The sequence below is a fragment of the Oryctolagus cuniculus genome, chromosome 5 (genome assembly GCF_964237555.1).
Source record: "Oryctolagus cuniculus chromosome 5, mOryCun1.1, whole genome shotgun sequence".
Classification (NCBI taxonomy): Eukaryota; Metazoa; Chordata; class Mammalia; order Lagomorpha; family Leporidae; genus Oryctolagus; species Oryctolagus cuniculus.
Window position 1 is genome coordinate 131,007,633 of NC_091436.1, and position 23,241 is coordinate 131,030,873.

The window sequence follows — 23,241 nt, forward strand, 5'->3', positions numbered from 1 at the left end:
TTAATGTGGTGTATCACATTGATTGATATGTGAACATTGAACCATCCCTGCATACCAGGGATAAATCCTACTTGGTCTGGGTGGATGATCTTTCTGCTGTGTTGTGCATTCTATTAGCCTAGAATTTTATTGAGGATTTTTGTGTCTATGTTCATCAGGGAAATTGGTCTGTAATTCTCTTTCAATGCTGCATCTTTTTCAGGTTTAGGAATTAAGGTGATGCTGGCTTCATAGAATTTGGGAGAATTCCCTCTTTTTTGATTGCTCTGAATAGTTTGAGGAAGAATTGGTTATTTCTTCTTTAAATGTCTAGTAGAATTCAGCAGTGAATCCATCTGGTCCTGGACTTTTCTTTGTAGGGAGGGCCTTTATTACTGATTCAATTTGTGTCTCAGTTATGGATCTGTTTAGGTTTTCTATGTCTTCATGGTTCAGTTTCGGTAGGTTGCATGTGTCCTGGAATATATCCATTTCTGATAGATTTCTCTGTTTGCTGGCATACAATTCTTTGTAGTAATTTCTGATGACTTTTTATTTCTGTGGTGTCAGTTGTTATGTTCCCTTTTTCATCTCTGATTTTATTGATGGGTCTTTTCTTTTTTTACTTAGTTGGGCCAATGGTGTGTCAATTTTGTTTATTTTTTCAAAAAACCAGCTTTTTGGTTTGCTGATCTTTTGTAATTTTTTTGGATTCAATTCTGTTTATTTCTTCTCTGATTTTAATTATTTCTCTTCTCCTACTAGTTTTGGGTCTGGTTTGCTGCAGTTTTTCTAGATCCTTGAGATGCATTGATAGCTCATTTATTTGGTGCCTTTCCAATTTCTTGATGTAGGCACCTATTGCTATAAACTTTCCTCTTAGCACTGCTTTTGCTATATACCATAAGTTTTGATATGTTGTGCTGTTATTCTCAGAAAGTTTTTGATTTCTCTTTTGATTTGTTCATTCAGGAGCATGTTGTTCAGTCTCCATGTGTTTGCATATGCTCTAGAGATTCCTGAGTTGCTAATTTCCAGCTTCATTCCACTGTGGTCTGAGAAGCTGCATGGTATGCTTTCAATTCTTTTGAATTTGCCAAGACTTGCTTTATGGCCTAGTATGTGGTCAATCCTAGAGTAGGTTCCATGTATTGCTGAGAAGAATGTGTATTCTTCAAGTATAGGATGAAAAGTTCTGTAGATATCTGTTAGATACATTTGGGCTATAGTGTCGATTAAATCTGCTGTTTCCTTGTTGCTCTTCTGTCCGGTTGATCTGCCTGTTTCTGAAAGTGGTGTATTGAAGTCCCCCAATACTATCATATTGGAGTCTAAGTCTCCCTTTAAGTTCCTTAACATATCTTTTAAATAAACCGGTGCCCTGTAATTAGGTGCATATACGTTTAAAATAGTTACATCTTCCTGTTGAATTGATCCCTTAGTCATTATATAGTGCCCCTCTTTGTCTCTCTTAACAGTTTTTGGTTTAAGTTTATTTTGTCTGATATTAAGATGGCTACACCAGCTCTTTTTTGGTTTCTGTTGGCATGGAATATCTTCTTCCAACCTTTCACTTTCAGTCTGCCTGCATCTTTGTTGGAAAGATGTGTTTCTTGTACGCAGCAAATAGTTGGGTTTTGTTTTTTAATCCATTTAGCCTGTCTGTGCCTTTTAACTGGAGAGTTGATGCCATTTACATTCAATGTGACTATTGATAAGTAGTGATTTTGCCCTGCCATTTTTCCAAAGATATTTCTAATATTTGTTTTGAACTTCCTGTGATCTTTTAATGGGAGATTTTCTTCCTTTACCTTCTTTTGTATTGATGGCTGTGTTTCTGTGTTTCTGTGTGTAACACATCTTTAAGCATCTTTTGCAGGGCTGGACGAGTGGCGACAAATTCTTTCAATTTCTGTTTGCTATGAAAGGTCTTTATTTCACCTTCATTCACAAATGAGAGCTTTGCAGGATATAATATTCTGGGCTGGCAGTTTTTTTCTCTTAGTACTTGGGCTATATCTTGACATTCCCTCCTAGCCTGTAGGATTTCTGATGAGAACTCTGCTGTGAGTCTAATTGGAGATCCTCTGAGAGTAATCTGACATTTCTCTCTTGCACATTTTAGAATCTTTTATGTTTCACTGTGGTGAGTTTGATTACAATGTGTCGTGGTGAGGATCTCTTTTGGTCATGTTTATTGGGGGTTCTATGTGCTTCCTGTACTTGGATGTCTCTTTCTTTCTCCAAACCTGGGAAGTTTTCTGCTAGTATCTCACTAAAAAGGCCTTCTAATCCTTTCTCTCTCTCTCTCCATGTCTTCAGGAACTCCTAGAACCCGAATTTTGGGTTTTTAATAGTATCCTGTAGATTCCCAACAATATTTTTTTAGATTTCTAATTTCCTCTTCTTTTCTTTGGTTTGACTGTATACTTTCCTGTGCTCTGTCTTCTGATATTCTCTCTTCTATCTGATTCTGTTTTTAAGGCTCTCAAATGTGTTTTTCATTTGTTCTATTGAATTCCTCATTTCACTTTGATTTCTCTTTAATATCTCAATTTCATGTTCTACTAAATTCCTCATTTCATTTTGATTCCTCCTTAAGAATTCATTTTCACAAGAGAGATTTTCTGTCCTGTCCTGTATGGATTTCTGTAGTTCATGAATTTGTTTTTGATAACTTCTAAATGTTCATGTCATAAATTTTTTGAAATCTGTATCTCGCATTTCTTCTATCTCATCATCTTCATAATCTTGTATTGGAGTGTCATGTTCATTTGGGAGCGTCATGATGTCTTCCTTGTTCTTATTTCCTCAGTTTCTGCATTTGTTGCTTGGCATTGTGGAGATATTCTTTGGTTTCTTCTTTTTTTTCTCGCTGTGGTGGCTTTTCTCGTTATACCATCACTCTAAATTAAGTGGACTGCCTGCTTTTGGTGAATCTCTAGATGCTTGTGGTGGGTGTGGCCAGAAAGCTCTGTTCAGTTCTTTAGGGTTAAGGGTGTGCCAAAGGTGACACATCCATGTTTGGCATGGTAAATCTTCTCTCTCTTCCCCCCCCTTTTTTTTAATTCAGAAGGGAAATAATTCCACTCAGCTGAGCTCTTCTCCTTGATGGCAATCAGTGCCTGGGCACTATCCCCAGTGGGTATAATATTTGTCTGCTCTGTCCCAAGGACCACACAAAGGATCTGTGCAGTCCTCAGTGTAAGCTCAGATTGCCCTGAAATGTCTCTCACCACGTAACCAAAGCCGCCCGAATTTGTGTCGTCTCCCACCAAGACTACTCACGTCTTGGCCACACCATGAGTTCTCCCACCCACCCTCAGTTGTTTTTTTTGTTTTGTTTTGTTTTTTCACAGTCCTGGTTCATAAGCTCCACACATTCACTAGGTCTTAGTCTCCTGTTATTTCTCCCCACCAGAGTCAGGTTTTTCTGCTTGGTTGAGTGCGGGCACAGCCCTGAGCTGGTGCAGCTGTTACATATGTCCAAAATGGCATCTGTTCTATTGTCTTGCTCGCCTTTGTGAGGTGAGTGGAGAGACAGAATCGTGTCCATACCAGTCTCTTATTTTTTTTTCTCTCCTCTAGTTAGGCTGGTGTACTTTTCCCCCACGGGGCTTCAAGCTTCATTCCCTCTAGGCTGTTCCTGCTGCTTTTCCACCAGTGTCTTGGGCTACTGCAGTTTCGCCTCACCTCCCTTTCTAGCACTGGTGTGTAGAGTCGGCAGCTGGGATCCCGCGCCGTGGGCACCCATGCCCTCCACATAGGTCCACCGTGTCCCACTAATTCCGGAAGAGTTTCCTCTGCAGTTTTTTCCCTAACTCTTTCCTGAGACTACAGTATCTCCACTTTTATTAAACTATCTTTTTCCAGACTATCAGTGAGCTCCCTCCCTATTCTGCCATCTTAGAGTCCTCCTACCTTAAACTGATCTAAATGTATTATTCAAAAACAAGAGCAGATCCATGTATAGCTGCTTTACAAATAAAAGCAACCGTTTAAATAGCAAGTAGAAAGCAAAAGCAAGGAAATAGGGTTTTGTGCCCTTTTAGAAATAAGAATTTGACTTTTTTCCTGTATGAAAGAGTGAGAAATATGTTATAGATTGGCAGCAGAAAATGGAAAATCCTAGAGCTTGATCTTTTTTTCATAGGCAGTGGAGAATCCAGAGTTTTCATGCAAGGGAGTGACAAGATCAGCATTAACATCAAGAAGGTCATTCTTGATGGGTTGGCATTGTGGTACAGTTGGTTAAGGCACTCACTTGTAACACCCAGATCCTGTATCAGAGTACCAGTTTGAGTCCCAGCTGCTTTGCTTCTGATCCAGCTTCCTGCTGAAGTGGAGGGAAACAGATGATGATGGCCAAGTGTTTGGGCGCCCTCAAACCACATGGGAGACCCAGATGGAGCTCTGGGCTCCTGGCTTTGGCCTGGCCCAGCCCTAGCTGTTTGGGGAACAAACCAGAGGATGGAAGATCTCTCTCTTTCTCTCTCTGTCATTCTGCCCTTCAAGTGGACAGAAATAAACAAATAAACATTTTTTAAAAAAGGATTATTTTGACAGACTGGAGAGGAGAGATAATGAAGGCAAGAAAATCATGAAATAAGCTACTGCCTAAATCTAAGCTAAAAGTAATGAGAGTTTGAACTAGTGTAATGATGGCGAGGAACAGGATAGGAGTGGGGAAGAAGACAGGTGTTTTGAAAACCAAACAGGCAAGATCTGGAAATTGATTGGCAGTTGGGATTAAGGGGAATGTAGGGAAGCTTGAAAAAAAAAAAAAAAAGCCCAGGTTCTTAACTTGCATAACTCGTAGTGTGGCTGCTAGTAATAGAAACAGAGAACAGAAGATTTCAGAAGAAATAGGATAAGTGCCCTTCTGATTGCATTGAGCTTTCGATGTTGACTAGACTTTAAGCTGATACCATTCAGCAAGAAGCTGACAAGTGAATGTCAGGGAACAAACAGCAAGACCCAAGTCAGTGTAAACAGATTCGAAATTTTACCTAAATTTCAGAGTAGGGTCAGCAAATGTTTTCTGAAAAGGGACAGAAAATAAATGCTTTCAATTTTGTAAGCTTTGCAAGCAACACAGTGTCTGTCGCAGCCACTCAACTTTGTTGTGGTAGTACACAAGCAAACACAAATACGTCAGTGAAGGGGTGTGACTTCATCCCAATACAATTTTATTTAGGACAATTAATGTAACTTTTACATGTCCTGAAATATTTTTAACAAGCTTTTAAAATGTAAAAAAATTATTTTGTTGTTTAAGATTTATTTATCTGAAAGTCAAAGTTAGAGAAAGAGGGAGAAACAGAGAGAGACAGAGAGAGATCTTCCATCCCCTGTTTCACTCCCCAAATGGTCTTAACATCCAAGGCAGAGCCAGGCCAAAGCCAAAAGCCAGGAGCTTCTTCCAGGTCTCCTATGTGGGTCCAGGGGCCCAAGCACTTAGATATGTTCTGTTGCTTTCCCAGGAACATTAGCAAGGAGCTGGGTCAGAAGTGATGAAGCAGCCAGGACTCAAACCTGTGCCCACATGGTATGCCAGCATCGCAGGCAGCAGCTTTACCCACTATACCACAACACCAGCCCCTGGTTTCTTGATTTTAAACATAAACTTAAAACTTACTTAGTTTGATGAAGACTTCAGATTAGTCATTGTAGACTAAACCTTGGATTCTACAATGCTTTTTGAGTATAAGCACTCAAAGAAAAGTAGACAAGCTTTATCAAAATTAGCAACATTTTTACACTGAAGAACATAATCAAAAAAACAAAAACACAACCTACAGAATCAGAGAAAATATTTGCAAATCGTTTATCTAATAAAGCTCCAAATATTAAAAACTTACAACTCAGCAATAGAAAGACAACTTAAAATCAGACAACTTAAAAATGGGCACAGAGTCTGAACAGACATTTCTGAAAGAACTTACACAAATGGCAAAAAAAAAAAAAAAAAAAAATCCATGGAAAGATGCTCAATACCACTGATCATTAGGAAGATACAAATCAGCATCACAGTGAAACAACACTGTACACCCACTTTTAAAAAGCAACCAGACAACCAAGAGTATTGGCAAGGATGTGGAGAAAGTGAAAACTTCACACGTTACCGGCATGTAAAATGTTGCAGCCACTGTGGAAAACAGTGTGGTGGCTTCTCAAAAAGGCAAACGTGCGATTATCATTTCACCCAGAAATTCCACTCTAAGTGGAATTCTGCTAGTAATTCTACCTGGGAGAATTTAAAATGTGTGTCCACACAAAAATTTGTACACAAGTATTCATTGCAATGCTATTCATAATAACCAAAACATGGACACAACCCAAATGTCTATCAGCTGATGAGCAGGTAAACAGACTGTGGCAAATGTTTAATATAGTTGAGCCTTGGAAACATTACACTAAGGGGCAAGAAGCCAGACACAAAAGACCACATATTGCATGAGTCCACTTACATAAAACATCCAGAAAAGGCAAATCCGCAGTGACAGAAGGTAGATTAGTGGTTGCCAGGGGTTGGGGAGAAGGAAGAATTGGACTGACTACTAACAGGCCTGGGTTTCCAGGCAATGGAATTGTTCTGGAATTAGACAATGATTGTGGCTGCACAGCACAGTAAATATAATAAAAACTATTGAAATGCACATTTTCTTATGATTACTTTTTATGTTTTTTAAAGTATCCTTAATTTTTTAAATGTTGCTATAAAATAAGACCATAATAAACAATGCACTAAAGAAATGACTGATTTATTGACAGTTTTATAAGGGAGTTTTGGTTTGGAAAAGTTCAGGCCCCACTCCCCGAAACGTACAGAAAAAAAGGGCACTTTGAGACTAAACAAGAGACCAAGGTGAGAGGAGGTAGGCTCAGCAGAAGCGCTGATGAACTGCTGCTCACCTGCGGGCACCCGCTTCCCGCCTTGTCCACCAGTCATTTGTAGACTAGCAGACAAAGACTAGAGGCTAAAAACCCTTTGACTTGAAGACCACCAGTTAATTGTAGCAATGGTCATGGTTACTGAGGTGAGGCTGAATCCAGGAGCTTAGGAAAGGGAAAATAAGAGGGAAAGCTGAGGGGAAGGCCAGCAGAGCAGGACAACGAGGGAGAAGGGGCTGCTTCTCTCCCCCTGCTGTGCGCAGCCACGGATGCCATTCCAAGTGATGTGAGCAATCGTGACAGGCCCAGGGCTGTGACATTCGCTCTGGGAGACAGAAACCACAACAAGATGTCAGTCCTCACAAATTCACAACGTTATTCGTTATTCTACACAAGGGACCAGGATCGTGGCTCAGCGAGCTAAGCCTCTGCTTGCAATGCTGCCACCTCATATTGGAGTGCCAGCTCCTGTCCCAGCTGCTCTGCTTCTGATCCAGCTCCCTTCCAGTTTCTGCAGGAAAGGGAATTTACAGAAGCAAAAAAATGAAGAAACTGTTGTGGGTGAAACAGACCAAGAGAATCTTATGCAGGATTTGGACATTAGTTGGCACTGAAGGAGGATTAGCATTCAGTAAGCAGCAAAGGGAAGAAATCAAAACCGAGAGTTGAAGCTATGAAAAGTGAAGAATAAGTCAAAGAGGGGAGAACTGAGTTGAAAACAAAACGTTCACCCTTATGTCATACAAGTCATTCGTTCTTCCAAAAGGCCACAACAAGGATTCCAACTAGATTAAGATAAATAGATAATAATATGGCTTTTTTACAAGCAGAGTTCCTTATTGCTAACATGTTAGGGCACAGGCTCTGTTTTACTTGGGACTTTTCCAGAACTCCTCAGTTCTTAAAAAGCCCTTCATCAAGAATTGGTCAAGGAAAGAGAATGGAATGTGGAGATTGAAAGGCACGAAATAAATTGAAAACAAGAGGTGACCTGTGGGGAGTTACCAGCCAGAAAGTAAGGATTTGGGATGAACTCAATCCATGACACCTAGAACACCTAAGAGAGAGGATAGGAAGAGGTATGGAGGATAATGGATCCCAAATTTAGAAGCAAAGCTCTCTGCAGTGGGATCAAGCAGCTTCAAAAGCATCAGCAATGAACCCGAGGCCCTCAGCAAGAAGTACCTACCACCAGATTAACCCACGCCCACTTTGCCATCATCAACATTCCTAAAAGAACACGATACCACTGACCAATCAAAGGAGGACTATGAACACGGTGGACCAATCAGGGACCTGGACGGGAGCAGAACACATATTTTTCCACCCCAGCTTCAATCTACAGGAGGTGTCATTAATTCTCACCCCTCAGAGTCCAGGAAATAGACCATAGCTACTCAGCTTCTTACTCTGCACTTTGCAATAAATACCTGCTTTCTTCCACTTAAAAAAAAAAAAGTCAAGTTTAGATAGTACAATGAAAGAGCTCATTGTGAGTTACTGTGATCATATGGTAACCTACTGAACATAATCTATTGTCTCAATGCAGATGAACATTTATATATAATACACTAGATTTTTCACATCCTGGTGTGTCTTCTTGCTTAAATTCACAGGATTTGTATAAAGCTGTATCAGGAAAGGAAAGAAACATTAATAAAGTTCAGAAATGTAGCAGAGGACTCACAGAATACCTGAATTTGTGTTCTATAAATTGACTGTTGAGTTAGATATATTTCAAAGTAAGGATAGGACACACTCTTATCTTGTGAGCCTAAAGAATCTCTACAGTTAGTAGCTAGTGAGCACTAGAAATTGATAAGTATGCATTAATTACCGTTGTCATTAACAAAATCCTACATTATTTGTTATAGTTTAAAAAAATTTTTTTTTTTTTTTGACAGGCAGAGTGGACAGTGAGAGAGAGAGACAGAGAGAGAAAGGTCTTCCTTTTGCCGTGGTTCACCCTCCAATGGCCGCCGCTGCAGCCGGCGCACCGCGCTGATCCTGGCAGGAGCCAGGAGCCAGGTGCTTTTCCTGGTCTCCCATGGGGTGCAGGGCCCAAGCACCTGGGCCATCCTCCACTGCACTCCCTGGCCATAGCAGAGAGCTGGCCTGGAAGAGGGGCAACCGGGACAGAATCCGGCGCCCCAACCGGGACTAGAACCCGGTGTGCCGGCGCCGCAAGGTGGAGGATTAGCCTATTGAGCCACGGCGCCGGCTAATAGTTTAAAAATTTTTAAGTAACTCCTCCTAAGACTCACTAAATAAGTAAATAACCTTGGTCATTATGGAAAGATTTTGCTTTGGGCAGTTGTTACAATTCTCCCTCTAATGAAATAATTCGAGATGCATTTTCTTCATGGTTTTCAAATGTCAAATACTACTGGGCATGCAATGAATGCTAAATATGAAAAATATCAACTTATTTCCAAAGAGTGGTGTAACTAATTTTAAATTAGAAAATGTATGCAACTACTTTATATAGAATAATTCCTAAAAACTGTAACAAAAGTTTTAATAGGTTAAACATGTGAGATGGAAAAATCTTAGCAGGTATCAATTTACCTACTACATATACATATTAAATATACACACATATACTCCAGGGAGTTGGTTCACTACAGCGTGCTTGTGATAGAAAAACAAGGAAGAAAAACAAACATATACCTTGAAAATAACCAAGTTGTCACTTAAAAAGGGGACAGTTAAGTGTACTGCACCATCCACGTTCAATAAAATTTTAATGCACGAGTCAGAGTTGTAGGTAACACAGCAAATTAAACCACTGCCTGCAATGCCAGCATCCCATATAGGCATTGGATCAAATCCCAGCTACTCCATTTCCAATCCAACTCCCTGCTAATGCACCTGGGAAAGCAAATGGGTCAAGTACCTATGCCCTGCCACCAATGTGGGAGACCCAGATGGAGTTCCAGACTCCTCACTGTGTGCTGGCCCAGCCCCAGCCATTGAGATCATTTGAGGAGTGACCCAGCAGATGGAAGATCTCTGTCACTCCCTCTCTGTAACTCTGCCTTTCAAATAAATAAATATACCTTTTTTAAAAAAAATTCAATGCAGGCATTAACAATGAAAACAAAGGGATAATGTTATATGTGCACATGTGTAAAGTTCGCTAAGACATGTTGCATATGTTAGCGAAAAAAAAAAAAAGGTACAGAGGCCAGTACTGTGGCATAGTAAGTTAAGCCTCCACATGGGGTGCCAGCATCCCATATGGGCACCCACTCGAGTCCCAGCTGCTCCACTTCGGATCCAGGTCCCTGCTAATGAGCCTGGGAAAGCAGTGGAAGATGATCCAAGTGCTTGGGCCCAGCACCCAGGTGGGAGACCAGGAAGAAGCTCTGCACTCCTGGCTTCTGTTGCTCCCCCTTTCTTTTTATTTTTGGCGTTGATACGCGCCTGTCTTCGGTGCCCCGCGGCACACTCTCTGCTCTGCTTGCTAGAGTTGCCCACAGGTGCTTACAAGCCCTACCAATCAGGCAAACCAAATCCGGGTCCTCTCTTCGCCATGTTGTGAGGAGGTTTTTAGGCGCTGATGCGTGCCTGTGTTCGGTGCCCTGCAGCGCATGCTCTGCGCTGCTAGAACTGCCTGCAGGTGCTTACAAGCCCTACCAATCAGGCAAACTGAATCCAAGCCTTCTCATTGCCGTCTTGTGGGGAGACTTATTGGTGTTGATAACGTGCCTGTCTTCGGTGACCTGCAGCGGGTAAGCTGCTAGCCGCCAGCAGGTACTTATCATCTAATCAGGCAGACCGAATCCAAGCTCTCTCATTGCCGTGTTGTGGGGAGGCCTTATTTTTCTCTTATTTCTCCATCTCCGGGCATTCCTATTTCTCTTATTTTACTTCTATCTGCCAGCATTCCTATTTCTCTCATTTTACTTCTATACTTCTATTTCTCTTATGTCCGCGGCTTCATTTTCCCTAACATTTTTCTCTACCCGGTATGTTTCCTAACTTTTCTTCCAACAATATTCCCCTCTCACTTCTGGCTTCTCCCCACAGTCCGTATCCGAGTCTAAGTTTCTTCTAGGTTTCACTTTCACTTTCAACCTGCAGTCCGTATCTGAGTCTAAGTTTCTTCTTGCTTTCACTTTAAATCCTAACTTCTTTCCCACAGTCCGTATCCGAGTCTATGCCTAGGCTTTCAATAGCTTCTTCCGGCACCTTTTCCATCCGGCTTTTCCCTAGGCTCTTTGCTAGTCTCTCTCTCCGGTATTTTCCCACTTCTTCCCGTTTCTTCCCTCCTAAGTTTCCTATCCGAGTCACGGCACCATTATGTCGCTCCCCGTCTTTGTGGAGGAACGACACAGGACCCTGCGCTGTTCTTTTGTCTGCTCGGCCCTCCCCGGGTTTGCTGCTGGTTCTTCCCGGGTTGGCTACCGTCCCTTCCACCTCCGTGGAAGGGCGGTTCCCCCTGGCCACTTTCCCCACTTCCGCAGGGGAGCGGCACACCGCCGGCCGGCTCTCTCAGGGGCTGCACAGGTGTTCCTTCAGATAGATGTTCCTCGTGCATGTTGTCTCTCTCCTCCTTTATAGTCCTCTTCCGCCAATCCCAACTCGGCTGCCCACATGCCAAGTACGCTGCTCTCCTCCAATCAGGAGCAAGTCCTACAGTTTATTGGTTGAACTGGAGGCAGCTGTGTAGAAGCTGTTACCTCCTCTCCCAGCGCCATATTGTGGGAGAGCAGATGCATAGAATAAGTCTTAATTCCAGTAACTTAGTCTAGTCCGAGTTGCTCCCAGTTGCTCCCCACAGCTTCCTATTGGCCCAGCTCCGGCAGTTGCAGCCATTTGGGAAGTGAACCAATGGATGGAAGACCTCTCTCTCTGTCTCTCCCTTTCTGTCTGTAACTCTGCCTCTCAAATAAATAAATCTTTACAAAAACAAAAAAGGTACAACACACTGCATAATGACACCCACTGTAAACATGTCTTAAAGTGTATGTATGCTTACACATGGCATTGCATCAATTCTGAGATGCACACTTTATGAAGGTTTAATTGGCAGCATTTTTTTCTTAGCATGTTTTTCTTATGCAATTAAGTAAAATACATAATTGGCATTTATGTCATTGCATAAAATTACAATCAGTAATAGTTTAGATATGATAAAACTCAGTATAAGCTTTCCAAGGAGGATACACAGTAAATTTTTTAAAAAAATTTTTTTGACAGGCAGAGTTAGACAGTGAGAGAGAGAGAGAGAGAGAGAGAGAGAGAGAGAGAGAGGAAGGTCTTCCTTTTTCCGTTGGTTCACCCGCAAGTGGCAGCTACCGCCGGTGCGTTGCTACCGGTGCACTGTGCCTATCCAAAGCTAGGAGCCAGGTGCTTCCTCCTGGTTTCCCATGCGGGTGCAGGGCCCAAGGACCTGGGCCATCCTCCACTGCCCTCCCGGGCCACAGCAGAGAGCTGGACTGGAAGAGGAGCAACTGAGACAGAATCCGGCACCCCGACCAGGACTAGAACCCGGGGTGCCAGCGCCACAGGCAGAGGATTAGCCTAGTGAGCCCCGGCGCCGGCTACACAGTAAATTATTATCAGTGCTAGCCTTCATTTGAAGGGACCACAGGCAGCAAGCAGAGGGAGAATTTTACTTTTCAGTTTTATAACTTCCTGTAAATTTGTTTGGTTCTTTTAAAATCATAGCCATATTTCACTGTAATTATAAGGGTACTTCAAAAAGTTGAAGGAGAATGGAATTAAAAGATGAGTTTAGGGGGCCGGTGCTGTGGCACAGCAGGTGAGGCCACCACCTACAGGTGCCAGCATCCCATATGGGCACCGATTTGGATCCTGGCAGCTTCACTTCCAATCCAGCTCTCTGCTGTGGCCTGGGAAAGCAGTAGAAGATGGCCCAAGTCCATGGGCCCCTGCACCCGTGTGGGAGACCTGGAAGAAGCTCCTGGCTCTTGGCTTCAGATTGGCCCAGCTCTGGCTGTTGGCAAGCATCTGGGGAATGAACCAGCAGATGGAAGACTCTCTCTCTCTGACTTTCCTTCTCTCTCTGTGTAACTCTTTCAAATATCATTCTGGTGACAAAAAAAAAAAAAAAAAAAAAAAAAAATTGAAATCCATGCAGTTTTCAAAATACTCATCTTCCATGAACTTGTTGGAACCCCTTGTATGCGTGTGTTTCACGTACACACTGAGGTGCCAAACTATGAAACAAAGCACAAGCTAGTCAACTCAGTCAAGGCGAATTGAGAAAAGGCTGAGCCAGTCTGGCAGAGAAACTTCTGGAAATCAAAACTTGAAAGAGGAGACATTTGAGTCGCGTCTGAAGAAGGTGGGAGAGGGAGCGTTCGCGCAGAAGGCAGGGGCATTGGGGTGCAAAAGTCGAGAGGCAGGGACAGTCACAGCTGCTGAAACTTGAGGGCTGCGGGGGGACGAGGAGGAAGAGGCGCAGAATGAGCCTGAAGCGTGAGGTATTTTGCCTGTTTTGTTGGTGAGTGAAAGAACAAGGGAGTCTGGTGCAAAGTCCCTCAGGAGCCCAGAGAAGAGACCGGGACACACTGAGGGCAGGGACACAGCTGGGGTCTGCCCACAGGATGGTCACTGGGGTCCCCTGGCAGGGGCGGGGATGAACTTTTAGCCTGGACCCCATCCCCACTAGGGAGCCGGGGAACCGGCCTCAGGGGAGCAACTCGGGGTGGGGCAGCGCCCCGGCTCCCAGCTGGCCTGGGACTGCGCACTCACCCGCCAGCGCCCGGTCCGCCGCAGCCTGCACCTCAGCCCAGCGAGGCCGGCCCAGGGAGCGGTGCTAGGCCTCCGCGGCCACCGAGCTTCTGGCCGTTGGGAGTCCGAGACCGGCTCGCTCCAGGGCGCCCCGCGCGGGCTCGGCAGGGCACAGGCGTGGCCGCGCGCGGGCGTCCCGCAACAACTACCTCCGCCACAGAGCGTGGTGGGTGAAACGCTGTTTGGGGGCACCCGGGCGCGGCAGGGCAGCTCTCTCCGCAGAGACGGAAATTGGGACGGGGGAGTCCGGCATACTGGAGACCTGACAGGACCCCAAGGAATGCGTGGAGGGGATTGGCCTGGAAGTACACAAATACATAAAAGTAACGCTTTCTGTCACTTTCACAGCTTCTGGAGTTTCGCTTGAGAACATAAAATGCTTCCTGTTGAGTTTGCTTGCCCAAAAATCAATGACTGATAACGCAGAGAACACAAAGACTGAAATAACTGACTTAAAGTCCACCACCTCCCACACATCTGCTTTTCCTGTAACTCCCTGTGGGCTAAAGAGAAAAGGCAATCAATATAAAAATCAAACCAGAGGCAGGTGTTTGGCACACTTGGGTCAGACACTATTTGGGATGCCCCGTCCGGAATCAGCGTGAGTGGGATCAGGTCCCAGTTCTGCTTCCATTCCAGCTTCCTGCTAAGCACATCCCAGGATACAGCAGGTGATGGCCCACGCAGTTGGGTCCCTGCTACCCACAAGGGAGACCCAGATGAGTTACCAGCTCTGGGTTTTGTCCTGGCCCAGGTCTGGCTGTTTGGGGACATGTGGGGAATGAACCAGTGGATAGGACATCTCCCCCTCTCTCTTTATCTCTCTCATTCTTGCTCTCGCTCTCACTCTAATTCTCACCCTACCTTGAAATAAATCAAATACCTTTTTAATGACAAGTACAGTTAAATAAGCCACCGTCCATCCATCTATGAGATACCAAGCAGCAGATACAGTAGAAAGTGGTGGGGCCAGGCTGTCTGTGCACATCCTTGCCAAGTATGGTAAACTCAGTCCCAGCAGTTTTTGGAGCCTGAGCTGCTATCTGCAAACAACTAATTTAGGTCATTGCAATGACTGCATGACAAGGCACAATTGCTCCTTCCCAGTGAGAGGCACTAGCTTGTTCACTGCTTGCTACAAGACACTGAGCCCTTAGCCCTGGCTCCCTTAGCTGCCTCACAATACACTACCTGCAGATGAGCCCATGGTGTGGCCCAGCGAGAGCAGGAGAACTGGCCTCCCATGGGATACCCCTCTCCTTTGTTGGGCTGTAAGTAACAAACTGACCCTGGTACATTCAGTCTCATGGTCTACTCTTGGCATTTATGGAGTTCTGGCAGGTTTTATTCCTTGACATCTCTCCCTCTGAGGTATATATATATATATATATATATATATATATATATTTGGACAGGCAGAGTGGACAGTGAGAGAGAGAGAGACAGAAAGAAAGGTCTTCCTTTTGCCGTTGGTTCACCCTCCAATGGCCGCCGCGGCCAGCGCACTGCGCCGATCCAATGGCAGGAGCCAGGTACTTATCCTGGTCTCCCATGGGGTGCAGGGCCCAAGGACTGGCCCATCCTCCACTGTACTCCCTGGCCACAGCAGAGAGCTGGCCTGGAAGAGGGGCAAGCAGGACAGAATCCGGCGCCCCGACCAGGACTAGAACCCGGTGTGCCGGTGCCGCAAGGCGGAGGATTAGCCTATTGAGCCACGGCGCCGGCCACATCTATATACTCTGATATGGTAAGAAGCAAATTACAGATAGCTTATCCCCTAAAGAGCCTTAAATATACTCTCATGCCTTAACCCACAAACTTCTCTTTTGAAAATATATCCTAAAAAATGGTTTAGTCTGTTTTCTGTTTCTACAGTGAAATATCTGATGCTGGGTACTTATGAAGAAAAAGTTTATTTAGCTCACAGCCCTGGAGGTTCAAGGGCATGACACAGGCATCTGTTTAGCTCTGGTGAGGAACTCACTGCAAGTGGCAAGAACACAAGATCCCATGAGCATCACCTTAAATCCATCCCAGGGCAGCACTCCCAGTAACCCAATGCACTCCCCCACTCACACAGGAACATGGCAGAGGGACATTTGGCCTAGCAGTTCAGGTGCCTGCGTTCTGCACCAGACTGCCTGAGTTCAATGTCCACCTCCAGCTCCTGACCCCAGCTTCCTGTCAATACAGACTCTGGGATCAATGACTTAAGTAGCTGGGTCCCTGACACCCACAAGGGGGACCCAGATTGAGTCCCTGACTCCCAGGTTTGCTGTAGCCCAGTCTTGGCTGTTGTGGGCATTTGGGGAGTAAACCAGTCGATGGAAGTTCTGTGTATCTCTGTGTGTCTGTGTGTGTGTCTCTCTCTGTCTCCCTTAAATAAATACAAAATTTAAATAAATGTGAAACACTTCCTGAAAAAAAGTTAAACAAAAATAACACAAAAAATGGACAGTTTTTGTTCTAAAGATGTGTGTCGCTGTATTAGGTCTATCACACGTAATCCATGCAATAGTTTCATCATCTATGATAGAAAACTGGGTTCATGGAATACTGCCAAATGACAGCACTCCTGAGAATGCCCACGAGATAGGAAAAGTACACCTTCCACAGAGTCCTCTTGAGGCTTCATAGAGAGTAAACACCATGTAACACACATATAAGACATTAAGTGTCTGAGATGCTGAGAATTAAATGTCCCAGGAAATACAGTGAGGGACTATATATAGAACTGCCTCACACAATAGTATCCAGAAATGGCTTAACTAATGGGCACTGTTAGTGGCCATGGTTTATGTACTGAAGAAAAATACTCAACTGGTAATCAGGGAATCAGAGACTTAGTCCTGGGGCTCTGGGCTACCCAATAAATAACTGATTAGTGGGATAACTTCAGGCTGGGAAATTGCCATAGTTCTGGCTGTCCTTGTTTATAAAATGAAATGGGGAAGGTAAGATAATCTTTATGTTCCCTTTCAGCTCCAAAAATCCATAACTCCATGATGAATTTGGTTTCAAACCTCACCAACAGAGAAAGATGGACAGAAATAAAAATGTCAAAACAACCAACTGGGAAATGCTTAGCTCTTGTAGGAAATATGCAATTGACATGTACAGATTATCAATATATCCTAACCTAGCCACGTGATCGTATTATCAAGCAACATTTTAAGTAGCCAGCCATTCAAGTAAAATATATGGAAGTATTGAATAAGTCTCCATAGCTCATTTCCCCAGGCTTTTATTTCTGGATTACTGGTTTGTAGCTATAACAGCCCATTTATGACCTAATTTGTTGTCCATACTGTTTGGAAAAAACAATAATAGCTGCCAATGCAGAAACCCAAAATGACAATAAGAACCTAAACAACTAATACAATACTATTCTTTAAGGACAATGAATGCAATCACAGCAGTGTTTTAAACATACTCTTAGAATTCCTAATTTTAATTTTTACTGACAAAAGAGAAAACTATGTCTATGATTATGACACACAATTAAAACCTCAGTCTAGCCTTACCTTCTGCCTCCCTCCACGGCCCCTTAGAGGAAATCATGTTTTTATTGCCAGGCACTTCTTGATGGCACTACTAAATGAGTATTCAGCCCTAAGCAATACATTATATTGTTCTGCATATTTTAAAACTTTGCAAAAGTGGTATTGTGCCATATGTTTTCTACCACAACTTGCAGCCAATTCATTCCTGTTGAAACATATCCCTGGTTCTTTTATTTTCATTTATGTACGGTATTCTACTCTGATAATATGATTTTCCTGTTATTGGACATTTAGGCTTTATGATTTTATATGACATATATATATATGTATTTTCATCCACAGTTCTGATTCATAACTTCCTCCTCGAGGCAGGTCATAGATACCAGAATTTTTCTTTCCCAAGGCATGTCTAGTAACTCTAATCTTTCCCGTTCATTTTTTTCTTTTTTAGGATTTTATTTATTTATCTGAGAGGCAGAGTTACAGACAGAGAGTGGGAGAGATGGAGGAAGGTCTTCCATCCATTGATTCATTCCCCAAATGGCCACAATGGCCAGAGCCTGGGCTGATCCGAAGCCAGGAGCTAGGAACTTCCTCTGGGTCTCCCACATGGGTGCAGGGGCCCGAGCACTTGGGCCATCCTACACTGCTTTCCCAGGCCATAAGCAGAGAACCAATTGGAAGAGCAGCCAGGACAAGAACCTGTGCCCAAATGGGAAGCTGGCACCCCAGATGGAGGCTCAGCCTGCTCCGCCACAATGCTGGCCACTCCCCTTCTTTTCTGCCTTGAAGCTGGCCTTAAAGAATTTTTCTGGCCTATCTTATCTAATTGTAGATCATAACACCACCATTTTAGAAGGGGTCTTACCTACACCCTTGGGGGAGAAATACTGCACAGAGGCAAGGAAGGAGATGAAGAAGAAAAGAAAAAGGTTTCCCCCATCCCAATATATGAGCAATAGATCGTACTCTTTTTGGGCAATCACGTTTCTACAAACTTGCTCGTGATTCCAGCATACCTATGCAATAAAGTCTCCACAAAACCCCAAAAGGACGAAGTTCAGAGAGCTTCGGGACAAGCGAACATTGGAGGTTCCTAAAGGGTGTCACCCCCTTCCTTCATAGCCCATCCTATGCATCTCTTTGCACCCTTTGTAATTTTTTTTTTTTACAGGCAGACTGGACAGTGAGAGAGAGAGACAGAGAGAAAGGTCTTCCTTTTCCATTGGTTCACCCCCCAGTGGCCAATGCAGTCGGTGCACTGTGCTGATCCGAAGCCAGGAGCCAGGTGCTTCTCCTGGTCTCCGATGCGGGTGCAGGGCCCAAGCACTTGGGCCATCCTCCAGTGCACTCCTGGGCCACAGCAGAGAGCTGGACTGGAAGAGGAGCAACCAGGTCAGAATTCAGCACCCTGACCGGGACTAGAACCTGGTGTGCCGGTGCCGCAGGCGGAGGATTAGCCTAGTGAGCTGCAGCGCCGGTCTGTAATATTCTTGATAGCAAACCAGTAGACATCATGTCACCCTGAGTTCTGCCCATCACTGGAGCAAATTAATCAGACTGGAGGAGAGGGTTTGGGAAGCTTTGATTTATAGCCTGTCAGTCAGAGGCCCAGGTAAAACAATCTGGGGCTTACAACTGGCACCTAAAGTCAGGGCAGGAGTGGGTGCAGTCTTGGGCACAGAGCTCAACCTGTGGGATCTTACACTATCTACCTAGAGATAGTGTCATTTAATTTAATGCAATTGATTTGGACGACATCAGTCTGGCGTTCAATGCAGGACTGACGGCTGGTGGGGAAAAAATGCCAGAATTTTTAAGCTTACAGAAGTCTTCTGTGCTGATCATGGTATGAAAGAAGAGAAAAGAATTTTGTTTTCCCTAAATAGGCTTTCTCACTCTTAGAATGCTATTCAAACCACATTTCCTACAGTGTCTCGCAATGTTTAGGCACTATAATCCTCTAGGATCTATACCCAGTAGTGGACTCTGGGGTGCCTGTCTTCAACCTCACTGGATACTGTCAAATTGTTTTCCAAATTGTGTCTAATAATTTAAGTTTCTACTAGCAAATGTCTATGAATTTCAATTGCACCACATCCATACCAACACTTGACACTAAGAGATTTTTACTTTTAAATTTCTGTCAACCTGACAGGTGTGAAAGGTGCCTCATTTTTATATTAAATTGCATTTTCCTATTTGCCAGAAAATTGGAGCAGTTTTTCACACACCTACCAACTAGTTCCATTCCCTCTTTCGTAAAGCACCCTTTCTTCTTGTTTGCCATTTTCTTTTGAGCTGTTTATCTTTTTCATTGATTTGTTCTGGACCCTGAACCTTTGTTGGCTTGTGTGTTGCTCACACACAGCTGTGGCTTGCCTTTTTACCTTTTTATGTAGTGTTTTCCTTTTCCTTCCTTCCTTCCTTCCTTCCTTCCTTCCTTCCTTCCTTCCTGTCTTTCTAAGATTCATTTATTTATTTGAAAGGCAAAGTGACACAGACAGAGGGAAAGAGATATACAGGAGAGCTTCCATCCTCTGGTTCACTCCCCAAATGGCCTCAATGTTGTGGCTGGGCCTGGCTGAAGGCAGAAACCTAGACCTCCATCCAGGTCTCCCACCTGGGTGGCAGGGGCCCAAGTACTCATGCCATCTTTTTCTGCTTTCCCAGGCACATCAACAGGGAGCTAGATGGGAAGTGGAGCAGCTGGGACTTCGGCTGGTGCTCATAGGGCATGTTGGTGTGACCAGTGTAGCTTAACCTGATGTTGACCCTCAGTTTTCTTTTGTATTTTGTGCTTGTGCATTTCACTGAGAATTGCTACCACAAATTCATAAACACCTTCTCTGATATTTTGTTCTTTAAATTTTGCCTTTTCACATTTATATTTTTAATCCACCTGGACTTCTGTTTTCCTGTAAGGTTTGAAACAGAGATCCATATATGAGGACATGGAATATAAATAACCAATTGTTCTACCACCATTCTTTTTTTTTTTTTTTTTTTTGACAGGAAGAGTTAGACAGAGAGAGAGAAAGGTCTTCCTTTACCGTTGGTTCACCCTCCAATGACCGACACGGCCAGCGCACTGCGCTGATCTGAAGCCGGGAGCCAGGTGCTTCTTCTGGTCTCCCAAGGGGTTCAGGACCCAAGCACTTGGGCCATCCTCCACTGCACTCCCGGGCCACAGCAGAGAGCTGGCCTGGAAGAGGGGCAACCAGGACAGAATCCGGTGCCCCGACCGGGACTAGAACCCGGTGTGCCAGCGCTGCAGGCAGAGGATTAGCCTAGTGAGCCACGGCGCCGGCCTACTACCACCATTCATTGAAAAATTCATCTCTTCCTCATTGATCTGCAGTACTAGCTCTAACACATGTCAAAAAAATAAATAAATATAAAACCTACAGCTTCTGTAGGTTAGGAATCTGGGCATGGCCTGGTTGAGTAGTTCTGACTCAGCGTTTCTGATGAAACCAAAATTAAAGAATCAATTCCAACAGCTGTCATCTCAAAGATCTACTGATAGAGGGCCTACTTCCAGGTTCCCTCGTGAGGCCGTTGGCTGGTCTTAGGTCCTCTCTGGTTATTGACCAGAGACAGCATTTCCTTCCACATGAGTCTCCCCAAAGTGTTGCTCATAATGTGGCAGCTAAGCAAGAGGTGGGAGAAAAATGGGAGAGAATTTCCCAAGAATCATAATAATTTTATGTAATTTACTCTCAGAAGTGACACTCCATCATGTGGTAGAGTCAGAAGGCCATGCCAAGATGGCGCTAGCAAGCAAGACAGTTACTCAGGAAATGCCACTGGAACCCACCTGGGAATGGAGCCTGCCAAGCAATAGGCAGTGATTGGCTACGGCGTAAACCTCCCCTGGGCTGGATTGGCTACCTCGGCTATATAAGCTGCTGCACCAACTGAAATAAATGAGTCTGCGAGCTGCTCTCCTCTAGCCTTCTTTCATCCAACTCCCTCCCGGTGTCTGTGTCATGATTCTGCACCTCTTGCCCCCACTGTACTTCTCCTCTCAGAATGAATCCACAGCAACACCATCATTTCTGTCATATTTGTTAGACGTGACTCACTCAACCCAGCATGTACTCAAGGAGGGAGAGGATTGTGCAAGAGTGAGAACAGCAGTCAGTAGGGATAGCCCTCCATTAGGGCTATCTACCACAGCTTCCACTTATGGAGCATATAGTGTTGCTGCCATATTATCAGAATTACTGTAGCTTTATACTAAGCCTAGTTCCCTGGTAGGGTATATTTCCTTACTTAACTATTCTTCAGTGTGTCTTGCTCTATAAACTGAATCTCAAATCAGCTTATTCAGTTAAATGAAAACTTCCATCAGGATTTCTATTGGAGTTGCATTATGTTATGGGATTAGTCTGTAACTGAGTAGATATTTTATGATATTGTAGGGCAAGGGGACCTGTAGGTAGGGATGGGGCCCTCCGAAGGGTGCTTTCAAAATGGACAGTGGAGCCCAAAACGGCCACTAACTTCCCTTTCCTCCCTCTTCTTCCTTATTTCACCTGCCAAGTCCATTCATGCACGCACCATAGTATGGCCAATCAGGTCCCCTTCAGTACCCTAATGGTACCCATGAACCAACACGAAAACCAACCCAAAACCCCTTCTGTGCTTGTGCTCAGAGTCCTGACCTGTCACAAAGCTGCCTCATGCTCTGGCTTAAGCAAAAGAGGAAGTTAAAACCACCTGCAAAAGACCCAGGGTCCCCCAACCCCCAAGGGTTCCCAGCTCTGGGGCCCCTCTCTGCACCACTGGTCTCCAGGGAGTAGAGCTTTTTTCTTCCTTCTCTTTCACTCAATAAACTTACTTTTGCTTTACACCTCAGACTTTTTATTTCTACATTGAATGAAGTCAAGAACCAGGTAACACCCTCTCTATGCAACAGGATCAAACCAACCCCTTGGTGCTAGCAGGTTAAGCCGCTGCCTGTGATGCCAGCATCCCATATGAGCACCTGTTCAGTCTCGGTTGCTCCACTTCCAGTCCAACTCTAGGCTACTGCACCAGGGAAAGCAGTGGAAGATGGACCAAGTGTTTGGGCCTCTGCACCCAAGTGGGTGATGCGGATGGAGTTCCAGACTCTTGACTTTGGCCTAACCCAGCCCCAGCCATTGCAGCCATTTGGAAAATGAATCAGTAGATGGAAGATCTCTCTCTCTCTCTCTCACTCTCTCTCTCTCTCCCCCCCCCCCAATTCTTTCTAACTCTGCCATTCTAATTAACTAATTTTTTAAAAATCCACCGTTCTGGAGTCAGCGTTGTAGCATAGCAGGTAAAGCTGCCTCCTGCAGCGCTGGCATCCCATATGGGTGCCAGTTCATGTTCCAGCTGCTCCACTTCTAATTCAACTCCCTGTTAATGGCCTGGGAAAAGCAGCAGAAGATGGTCCAAGTGCTTGGGCCCCTGACACTCACATGGGACAACAAGATGAAGCTCCTGGCTCCTGGCTTCAGGCTAGCCCAACACTGGTCATTGCTGCCATCTTCGGAGTAAACCAGGGGATGGATGTGCTCTCTCTCTGTCTCTCTCTCTCTCTCTCTGTCTCTCCCTCTCTCTCCCCCATCTCTGTTTTTAACTCTGACTTTCAAATAAATAAGTAAATTTTTTAAAATTTATTTGAAAGACAGAGTTACAGAGAGAGGTAGAGACAAAGAGAGAGGTCTTCTGTCCGCTGGTTCACACCCCAGATGGCCGCAACAGCCAGAGCTGTGCTGATCCGAAGCCAGGAGCCAGGAGCTTCTTCTGGGTCTCCCACGTGGGTGCAGGGGCTCAAGGACTTGGGTCATCTTTTACTGCTTTCCCAGGCCATAACAGAGAGCGGGATCAGAAGAGGAGCAGCCAGGACTAGAACCGGTGCCTGTATGGGATGCCAGCACTTCAGGCCAGGGCTTTAACCCACTGTACCACAGTGCCGGCCCCATAAGTAAATCTTTTTAAAAGATCCACCTCCCTATTCATTTATGGTTCATCCCTCACATGTTCTGGGATGTTCACCAGACAGAGAAGACAGAGTAGAGAGTCTTTTCATTAATTTAGTGATGATGCAGAGTGTATGGGGGTT

The 23,241-nt window shown here is 44.5% G+C and overlaps 1 protein-coding gene across 4 annotated transcripts in view; it reads right to left on the bottom strand.

Moving 5' to 3' along the window:
- DNAH8 (dynein axonemal heavy chain 8) overlaps positions 1-13,750 on the bottom strand; it is a 358,350-nt gene extending 344,600 nt beyond the window's left edge. For 3 of the 4 annotated variants that reach the window (XM_070074115.1, XM_070074114.1, XM_051854776.2), the window contains exon 1: positions 13,600-13,750. The gene's annotated coding sequence lies outside the window, so the exon portion shown is untranslated. Of the gene's footprint in view, positions 1-4,243; positions 5,316-13,599 lie in introns of those variants that run through there. The other variant, XM_070074113.1, reaches the window with a different exon arrangement.
- Between the last annotated feature and the right edge of the window lie 9,491 nt (positions 13,751-23,241).